At 42.6% G+C, this 8,788-nt stretch overlaps 11 non-coding genes across 11 annotated transcripts in view; all 11 read right to left on the bottom strand.

Moving 5' to 3' along the window:
- Nucleotides 1-1,093: 1,093 nt before the first annotated feature.
- trnaa-ugc (transfer RNA alanine (anticodon UGC)) lies at nucleotides 1,094-1,165 on the bottom strand. The gene has a single exon. It is a non-coding gene; the product is annotated as a tRNA-Ala (tRNA).
- A 354-nt stretch (nucleotides 1,166-1,519) lies between these two features.
- Nucleotides 1,520-1,591, bottom strand: trnaa-ugc (transfer RNA alanine (anticodon UGC)). The gene has a single exon. It is a non-coding gene; the product is annotated as a tRNA-Ala (tRNA).
- Nucleotides 1,592-1,946: 355 nt separating this feature from the next.
- trnaa-ugc (transfer RNA alanine (anticodon UGC)) lies at nucleotides 1,947-2,018 on the bottom strand. Its single transcript has one exon. It is a non-coding gene; the product is annotated as a tRNA-Ala (tRNA).
- A 3,336-nt stretch (nucleotides 2,019-5,354) lies between these two features.
- Nucleotides 5,355-5,426, bottom strand: trnaa-cgc (transfer RNA alanine (anticodon CGC)). Its single transcript has one exon. It is a non-coding gene; the product is annotated as a tRNA-Ala (tRNA).
- A 141-nt stretch (nucleotides 5,427-5,567) lies between these two features.
- Nucleotides 5,568-5,639, bottom strand: trnaa-ugc (transfer RNA alanine (anticodon UGC)). The gene has a single exon. It is a non-coding gene; the product is annotated as a tRNA-Ala (tRNA).
- Nucleotides 5,640-5,780: 141 nt separating this feature from the next.
- On the bottom strand, nucleotides 5,781-5,852 carry trnaa-cgc (transfer RNA alanine (anticodon CGC)). Its single transcript has one exon. It is a non-coding gene; the product is annotated as a tRNA-Ala (tRNA).
- Nucleotides 5,853-5,993: 141 nt separating this feature from the next.
- On the bottom strand, nucleotides 5,994-6,065 carry trnaa-ugc (transfer RNA alanine (anticodon UGC)). Its single transcript has one exon. It is a non-coding gene; the product is annotated as a tRNA-Ala (tRNA).
- A 141-nt stretch (nucleotides 6,066-6,206) lies between these two features.
- trnaa-ugc (transfer RNA alanine (anticodon UGC)) lies at nucleotides 6,207-6,278 on the bottom strand. The gene has a single exon. It is a non-coding gene; the product is annotated as a tRNA-Ala (tRNA).
- Nucleotides 6,279-7,058: 780 nt separating this feature from the next.
- Nucleotides 7,059-7,130, bottom strand: trnaa-ugc (transfer RNA alanine (anticodon UGC)). The gene has a single exon. It is a non-coding gene; the product is annotated as a tRNA-Ala (tRNA).
- Nucleotides 7,131-8,542: 1,412 nt separating this feature from the next.
- Nucleotides 8,543-8,614, bottom strand: trnaa-ugc (transfer RNA alanine (anticodon UGC)). Its single transcript has one exon. It is a non-coding gene; the product is annotated as a tRNA-Ala (tRNA).
- A 141-nt stretch (nucleotides 8,615-8,755) lies between these two features.
- The window catches only part of trnaa-cgc (transfer RNA alanine (anticodon CGC)), a 72-nt gene continuing 39 nt past the window's right edge, over nucleotides 8,756-8,788 (bottom strand). Inside the window, exon 1 of the tRNA in view lies at nucleotides 8,756-8,788. This exon is cut by the window's right edge and continues 39 nt beyond it. This is a non-coding gene — a tRNA (tRNA-Ala).

Raw genomic sequence — 8,788 nt, forward strand, 5'->3', positions numbered from 1 at the left:
AATTAGATTTTTTGATCACATTAAAGTAAATATTCAACGTATTGCAGACAGTCACTTTTTTGCTAAATGAGGTTTTTCATTTTACGTGTGGCGAGGAGCACAGACAAGAGACTACTGCTTGACTTTTAAATCAAATGCAACATCAACACTTATTCAGGCATCAAGGCATTTGAAGATGCAGGGGATTGAACCCACGACCTCAAACATGCAAAGCATGCGCACTACCACTGAACTACATCCCCACTTGACTTGTCACTTTCTTGCAAAATAAGGTTTTTCATTTTACGTGACGCAAGAAGAACAGAAAAGAAACTACATTATGAAACATCAGCAATTACTCAGGTTTTACATAAAGTATAAACAGCACCTGGATTGAACCCAGGACCTCATATATGCAAAGCATGCTTCTACCACTGAGTTACATCGCCGCTTGGCTTGTCACTTTCTTGCAAAATGAGGTTTTTCACTTTACGTGAGGCAAGGAAAACAGACAAGAGAATACTGCTTGACTTGAAAATCAAATGCAACATCAACAATTAATCAGGGGTTCTTAAAATCATGAAAGATTTTGGAGATGCTGGGGATTGAACCTAGGACCTCATACATGCAAAGCATGCAGTCTACCACTGAGCTACATCCCCACTAGGCTTCTCCTTTGGTATTCTTTTACACTTAGGGATTTAACTTGATCATGTAACAACTGATTACTGGAAATTATTTTGTGACTTGTACAATAAGCTCAAACGTACAGCTTCCAAGAAGCTGGATTAGCAGTATGTTGTACTCAGAGATTTAGGGCTTTCATTTTTACTACACAACATGAGAAAAATCATGAAACATCAGCAATTACTCAGGTGTTTCACGAAGTGAAACCAGCACCTGGAGATGCTGGGGGTTGAATCCAGGACCTCACACATGCAAAGCATGCACTCTACCACTGAGCTACATCCCCGCTAGGCTTGACACTTTCTTGCAAAATGAGGTTTTTCACTTTACGTGAGGCAAGAAGAGCAGACAAGAAACTACTGTATGACTTTCAAATCAGATGCAACATCAACACTTCTTCAGGGGTTCTTAAAATCATGAAGGCATTTGGAGATGCTGGGGATTGAACCCAGGACCTCATACATGCAAAGCATGCACTCTACCACTGAGTTACATCCCCGCTTGGCTTGTCACTTTCTTGCAAAATGAGGTTTTTCACTTTACGTGAGGCAAGAAGAACAGACAAGAGAATACTGCTTGACTTTTACATCAAATGCAACGTCAACACTTATTCAGGGGGTCTTAAAATCATGAAAGCATTTGAAGATGCTGGGGATTGAACCTAGAACCTCATACATGCAAAACATGCGCTCTACCACTGAGTTACATCCCCGCTTGGCTTGTCACTTTCTTGCAAAATGAGGTTTTTCACTTTACGTGAGGCAAGAAGAACAGACAAGAGAATACTGCTTGACTTTTACATCAAATGCAACGTCAAGACTTATTCAGGGGTTCTTAAAATCATGAAAGCATTTGGAGATGCTGGGGATTGAACCCAGGACCTCATACATGCAAAGCATGCGATCTACCACTGAGCTACATCCCCCCACATGGTGTGTCACTTTCCTGCTAAATGAGATTTCTCACTTTACGTGAGGCAAGAAGAGCAGAAAAGAAACTACTTTATGACTTGTAAATGAGATGCAACATCAACACTTCTTCAGGGGTTCTTAAAATCATGAAGGCATTTGGAGATGCTGGGGATTGAACCCAGGACCTCATACATGCAAAGCATGCACTCTACCACTGAGTTACATCCCGCTTGGCTTGTCACTTTCTTGCAAAATGAGGTTTTTCACTTTACGTGAGGCAAGAAGAACAGACATGAAACTACTGTATGACTTGTAAATCAGATGCAACATCAACACTTTCTCAGGGGTTCTTAAAATCATGAAGGCATTTGGAGATGCTGGGGATTGAACCCAGGACCTCATACATGCAAAGCATGCGCTCTACCACTGAGCTACATCCACACTTGGCTGGTGACTTTCCTGCAAAACAAGGTTTTTCATTTTACGTGAGGCAAGAAGAACAGACAAGAGACTACTGCTTGACTTGTAAATCAAATGCAACATCAACACTTATTCAGGGGTTCTTAAAATCATGAAGTAATTTGGAGATGCTGGGGTTGAACCCAGGACCTCATACATGCAAAGCATGGACTCTACCACTCAGCTACATCCCTGCTTGGCTTGTCACTTTCTTGCAAAATGAGGTTTTTCACCTTACGTGAGGCAAGAAAAGCAGACAAGAAACTACTGTATGACTTTCAAATCAGATGCAACATCAACACTTCTTCAGGGGTTCTTAAAATCATGAAGGCATTTGGAGATGCTGGGGATTGAACCGAGGACCTCATACACGCAAAGCATGCGCTCTACCACTGAGCTACATCCCCTCACATGGTGTGTCACTTTCCTGCTAAATGAGATTTCTCACTTTACGTGAGGCAAAAAGAACAGACATGAAACTACTGTATGACTTGTAAATCAAATGCAACATCAACACTTATTCAGGGGTTCTTAAAATCATGAAGGAATTTGGAGATGCTGGGGATTGAACCCAGGACCTCATAAATGCAATGCATGGACTCTACCACTCAGCTACATCCCCGCTTGGCTTGTCACTTTCTTGCAAAATGAGGTTTTTCACCTTACGTGAGGCAAGAAGAGCAGACAAGAAACTACTGTATGACTTTCAAATCAGATGCAACATCAACACTTCTTCAGGGGTTCTTAAAATCATGAAGGCATTTGGAAATGCTGGGGATTGAACCCAGGACCTCATACATGCAAAGCATGCGCTCTACCACTGAGCTACATCCCGCTTAGCCTGTCACTTTCTTGCAAAATGAGGTTTTTAACTTTACGTGAGGCAAGAAGAACAGACAAGAGAATACTGCTTGACTTTTACATCAAATGCAATGTCAACACTTATTCAGGGGTTCTTAAAATCATGAACAGATTTGGAGATGCCGGGGATTGACCCCAAGACTTCATACATGCAAAGCATGCGCTCTACCACTGAGATACAACCCCGCTTGGCTGTTGAATTTCCTGCCAGACGAGGTTTTTCATTTTACGTGAGGCAAGAAGAACAGACAAGAGAATACTGCTTGACTTGAAATACAAATGCAACATCAACACTTATTCAGGGGTTCTTAAAATCATGAAGTAATTTGGAGATGCTGGGGTTGAACCCAGGACCTCATACATGCAAAGCATGGACTCTGCCACTCAGCTACATCCCTGCTTGGCTTGTCACTTTCTTGCAAAATGAGGTTTTTCACCTTACGTGAGGCAAGAAGAGCAGACAAGAAACTACTGTATGACTTTCAAATCAGATGCAACATCAACACTTCTTCAGGGGTTCTTAAAATCATGAAGGCATTTGGAGATGCTGGGGATTGAACCGAGGACCTCATACACGCAAAGCATGCGCTCTACCACTGAGCTACATCCCCCCACATGGTGTGTCACTTTCCTGCTAAATGAGATTTCTCACTTTACGTGAGGCAAAAAGAGCAGACATGAAACTACTGTATGACTTGTAAATCAAATGCAACATCAACACTTATTCAGGGGTTCTTAAAATCATGAAGGAATTTGGAGATGCTGGGGATTGAACCCAGGACCTCATAAATGCAATGCATGGACTCTACCACTCAGCTACATCCCCGCTTGGCTTGTCACTTTCTTGCAAAATGAGGTTTTTCACCTTACGTGAGGCAAGAAGAGCAGACAAGAAACTACTGTATGACTTTCAAATCAGATGCAACATCAACACTTCTTCAGGGGTTCTTAAAATCATGAAGGCATTTGGAAATGCTGGGGATTGAACCCAGGACCTCATACATGCAAAGCATGCGCTCTACCACTGAGCTACATCCCGCTTAGCCTGTCACTTTCTTGCAAAATGAGGTTTTTAACTTTACGTGAGGCAAGAAGAACAGACAAGAGAATACTGCTTGACTTTTACATCAAATGCAATGTCAACACTTATTCAGGGGTTCTTAAAATCATGAACAGATTTGGAGATGCCGGGGATTGACCCCAAGACTTCATACATGCAAAGCATGCGCTCTACCACTGAGATACAACCCCGCTTGGCTGTTGAATTTCCTGCCAGACGAGGTTTTTCATTTTACGTGAGGCAAGAAGAACAGACAAGAGAATACTGCTTGACTTGAAATACAAATGCAACATCAACACTTATTCAGGGGTTCTTAAAATCATGAAGTAATTTGGAGATGCTGGGGTTGAACCCAGGACCTCATACATGCAAAGCATGGACTCTACCACTCAGCTACATCCCTGCTTGGCTTGTCACTTTCTTGCAAAATGAGGTTTTTCACCTTACGTGAGGCAAGAAGAGCAGACAAGAAACTACTGTATGACTTTCAAATCAGATGCAACATCAACACTTCTTCAGGGGTTCTTAAAATCATGAAGGCATTTGGAGATGCTGGGGATTGAACCGAGGACCTCATACACGCAAAGCATGCGCTCTACCACTGAGCTACATCCCCCCACATGGTGTGTCACTTTCCTGCTAAATGAGATTTCTCACTTTACGTGAGGCAAAAAGAGCAGACATGAAACTACTGTATGACTTGTAAATCAAATGCAACATCAACACTTATTCAGGGGTTCTTAAAATCATGAAGGAATTTGGAGATGCTGGGGATTGAACCCAGGACCTCATAAATGCAAAGCATGGACTCTACCACTCAGCTACATCCCCGCTTGGCTTGTCACTTTCTTGCAAAATGAGGTTTTTCACCTTACGTGAGGCAAGAAGAGCAGACAAGAAACTACTGTATGACTTTCAAATCAGATGCAACATCAACACTTCTTCAGGGGTTCTTAAAATCATGAAGGCATTTGGAAATGCTGGGGATTGAACCCAGGACCTCATACATGCAAAGCATGCGCTCTACCACTGAGCTACATCCCGCTTAGCCTGTCACTTTCTTGCAAAATGAGGTTTTTAACTTTACGTGAGGCAAGAAGAACAGACAAGAGAATACTGCTTGACTTTTACATCAAATGCAATGTCAACACTTATTCAGGGGTTCTTAAAATCATGAACAGATTTGGAGATGCCGGGGATTGACCCCAAGACTTCATACATGCAAAGCATGCGCTCTACCACTGAGATACAACCCCGCTTGGCTGTTGAATTTCCTGCCAGACGAGGTTTTTCATTTTACGTGAGGCAAGAAGAACAGACAAGAGAATACTGCTTGACTTGAAATACAAATGCAACATCAACACTTACTCAGGGGTTCTTAAAATCATGAAAGATTTTGGAGATGCTGGGGATTGAACCCAGGACCTCATACATGCGTGGCACGCGCTCTACCACTGAGCTACATCCCCACTTGGCTGGTGACTTTTCTGCAAAACAAGGTTTTTCATTTTACGTGAGGCAAGAAGAACAGACAAGAGACTACTGCTTGACTTGCAAATCAAATGCAACATCAACACTTACTCAGGGGTTCTTAAAATCATGAATGAATTTGGAGATGCTGGGGATTGAACCCAGGACCTCATACATGCAAAGCATGCACTCTACCACTGAGTTACATCCCCCCTTGGCTTGTCACTTTCTTGCAAATTGAGGTTTTTCACTTTACGTGAGGCAAGAAGGACAGACAAGAGAATACTGCTTGACTTTTAAATCAAATGCAACATCAACACTTACTCAGGGGTTCTTAAAATCATGAAAGATTTTGGAGATGCTGGGGATTGAACCCAGGACCTCATACATGCGAAGCATGCGCTCTACCACTGAGCTACATCCCCACTTGGTTGGTGACTTTCCTGCAAAACAAGGTTTTTCATTTTACGTGAGGCAAGAGGAAAAGACAAGCGAATACTGCTTGACTTTTACATCAAATGCAATGTCAACACTTATTCAGGGGTTCTTAAAATCATGAACGCATTTGGAGACGCTGGGGATCGAACCCAAGACCTCATACATGCAAAGCATGCGCTCTACCACTGAGCTACATCCCCGCTTGGCTGTTGAATTTCCTGCCAGACAAGGTTTTTCATTTTACGTGAGGCAAGAAGAACAGACAAGAGACTACTGCTTGACTTGTAAATCAAATGCAACATCAACACTTATTCAGGGGTTCTTAAAATCATGAAGGAATTTGGAGATGCTGGGGATTGAACCCAGGACCTCATACATGCAAAGCATGCGCTCTACCACTGAGCTACATCCCCACTTGGCTTGTCACTTTCTTGCACACTGAGGTTTTTCACTTTACGTGAGGCAAGAGGAAAAGACAAGAGAATACTGCTTGACTTTTACATCAAATGCAATGTCAACACTTATTCAGGGGTTCTTAAAATCATGAACGCATTTGGAGAAGCTGGGGATTGAACCCAAGACCTCATACATGCAAAACATGCGCTCTACCACTGAGCTACATCCCCGCTCGGCTTGTCACTTTCTTACAAAATGAGGTTTTTCACTTTACGTGAGGCAAGAAGAGCAGAGAAGAAACTACTGTATGACTTGTAAATCAGATGCAACATCAACACTTATTCAGGGGTTCTTAAAATCATGAAGGAATTTGGAGATGCTGGGGATTGAACCAAGGACCTCATACATGCAAAGCATGGACTTTACCACTCAACTACATCCCCGCTTGGCTAGTCACTTACTTGCAAAATGAGGTTTTTCACCTTACGTGAGGCAAGAAGAGCAGACAAGAGACTACTGCTTGACTTGTAAATCAAATGCAACATCAACACGTATACAGGGGTTCTTAAAATCATGATGGAATTTGGAGATGCTGGGGATTGAACCAAGGACCTCATACATGCAAAGCATGGACTCTACCACTCAGCTACATCCCCGCTTGGCTTATCACTTTCTTGCAAAATGAGGTTTTTCACTTCACGTGAGGCAAGAAGAGCAGACAAGAGACTACTGCTTGACTTGTAAATCAAATGCAACATCAACACTTATTCAGGGGTTCTTAAAATCATGAAGGAATTTGGAGATGCTGGGGATTGAACCCAGGACCTCATACATGCAAAGCATGCGCTCTACCACTGAGCTACATCCCCACTTGGCTTGTCACTTTCTTGCACACTGAGGTTTTTCACTTTACGTTAGGCAAGAGGAAAAGACAAGAGAATACTGCTTGACTTTTACATCAAATGCAATGTCAACACTTATTCAGGGATTCTTAAAATCATGAAAGCATTTGGAGATGCTGGGGATTGAAACCAGGACCTCATACATGCAAAGCATGTGCTCTACCACTGAGCTACATCCCCCCACATGGTGTGTCACTTTCCTGCTAAATGAGATTTCTCACTTTACGTGAGGCAAGAAGAGCAGACAAGAAACTACTGTATGTCTTTCAAATCAGATGCAACATCAACACTTATTCAGGGGTTCTTAAAATCATGAAGGCATCTGGAGATGCTGGGGATTGAACCCAGGACCTCATACATGCAAATCATGCACTCTACCACTGAGCTACATCCCCGCTTGGCTTGTCACTTTCTTGCAAAATGAGGTTTTTCACTTCACGTGAGGCAAGAAGAGCAGACAAGAAACTACTGTATGACTTGTAAATCAGATGCAACATCAACACGTATACAGGGGTTCTTAAAATCATGATGGAATTTGGAGATTGAACCCAGGACCTCATACATGCAAAGCATGCGCTCTACCACTGAGCTACATCCCCACTTGGCTTGTCACTTTCTTGCACACTGAGGTTTTTCACTTTACGTGAGGCAAGAGGAAAAGACAAGAGAATACTGCTTGACTTTTACATCAAATGCAATGTCAACACGTATTCAGGGGTTCTTAAAATCATGAACGCATTTGGAGAAGCTGGGGATTGGACCCAAGACCTCATACATGCAAAACATGCGCTCTACCACTGAGCTACATCCCCGCTTGGCTTGTCACTTTCTTACAAAATGAGGTTTTTCATTTTACGTGAGGCAAGAAGAGCAGAGAAGAAACTACTGTATGACTTGTAAATCAGATGCAACATCAACACTTATTCAGGGGTTCTTAAAATCATGAAGGAATTTGGAGATGCTGGGGATTGAACCCAGGACCTCATACATGCAAAGCATTGACTCTACCACTCAGCTACATCCCCGCTTGGCTAGTCACTTACTTGCAAAATGAGGTTTTTCACCTTACGTGAGGCAAGAAGAGCAGACAAGAGACTACTGCTTGACTTGTAAATCAAATGCAACATCAACACGTATACAGGGGTTCTTAAAATCATGAAGGAATTTGGACATGCTGGGGATTGAACCAAGGACCTCATACATGCAAAGCATGGACTCTACCACTCAGCTACATCCTCGCTTGGCTTGTCACTTTCTTGCAAAATGAGGTTTTTCACCTTACGTGAGGCAAGAAGAGCAGAAAAGAAACTACTGTAAGTCTTTCAAATCAGATGCAACATCAACACTTATTCAGGGGTTCTTAAAATCATGAACGCATTTGGAGATGCTGGGGATCGAACCCAAGACCTCATACATGCAAAGCATGCGCTCTACCACTGAGCTACATCCCCGCTTGGCTGTTGAATTTCCTGCCAGACGAGGTTTTTCATTTTACGTGAGGCAAGAAGAACAGACAAGAGACTACTGCTTGACTTGTAAATCAAATGCAACATCAACACTTACTCAGGGGTTCTTAAAATCATGAAAGATTTTGGAGATGCTGGGGATTGAACCCAGGACCTCAT

This window comes from Misgurnus anguillicaudatus, chromosome 8 (genome assembly GCF_027580225.2).
Source record: "Misgurnus anguillicaudatus chromosome 8, ASM2758022v2, whole genome shotgun sequence".
Classification (NCBI taxonomy): Eukaryota; Metazoa; Chordata; class Actinopteri; order Cypriniformes; family Cobitidae; genus Misgurnus; species Misgurnus anguillicaudatus.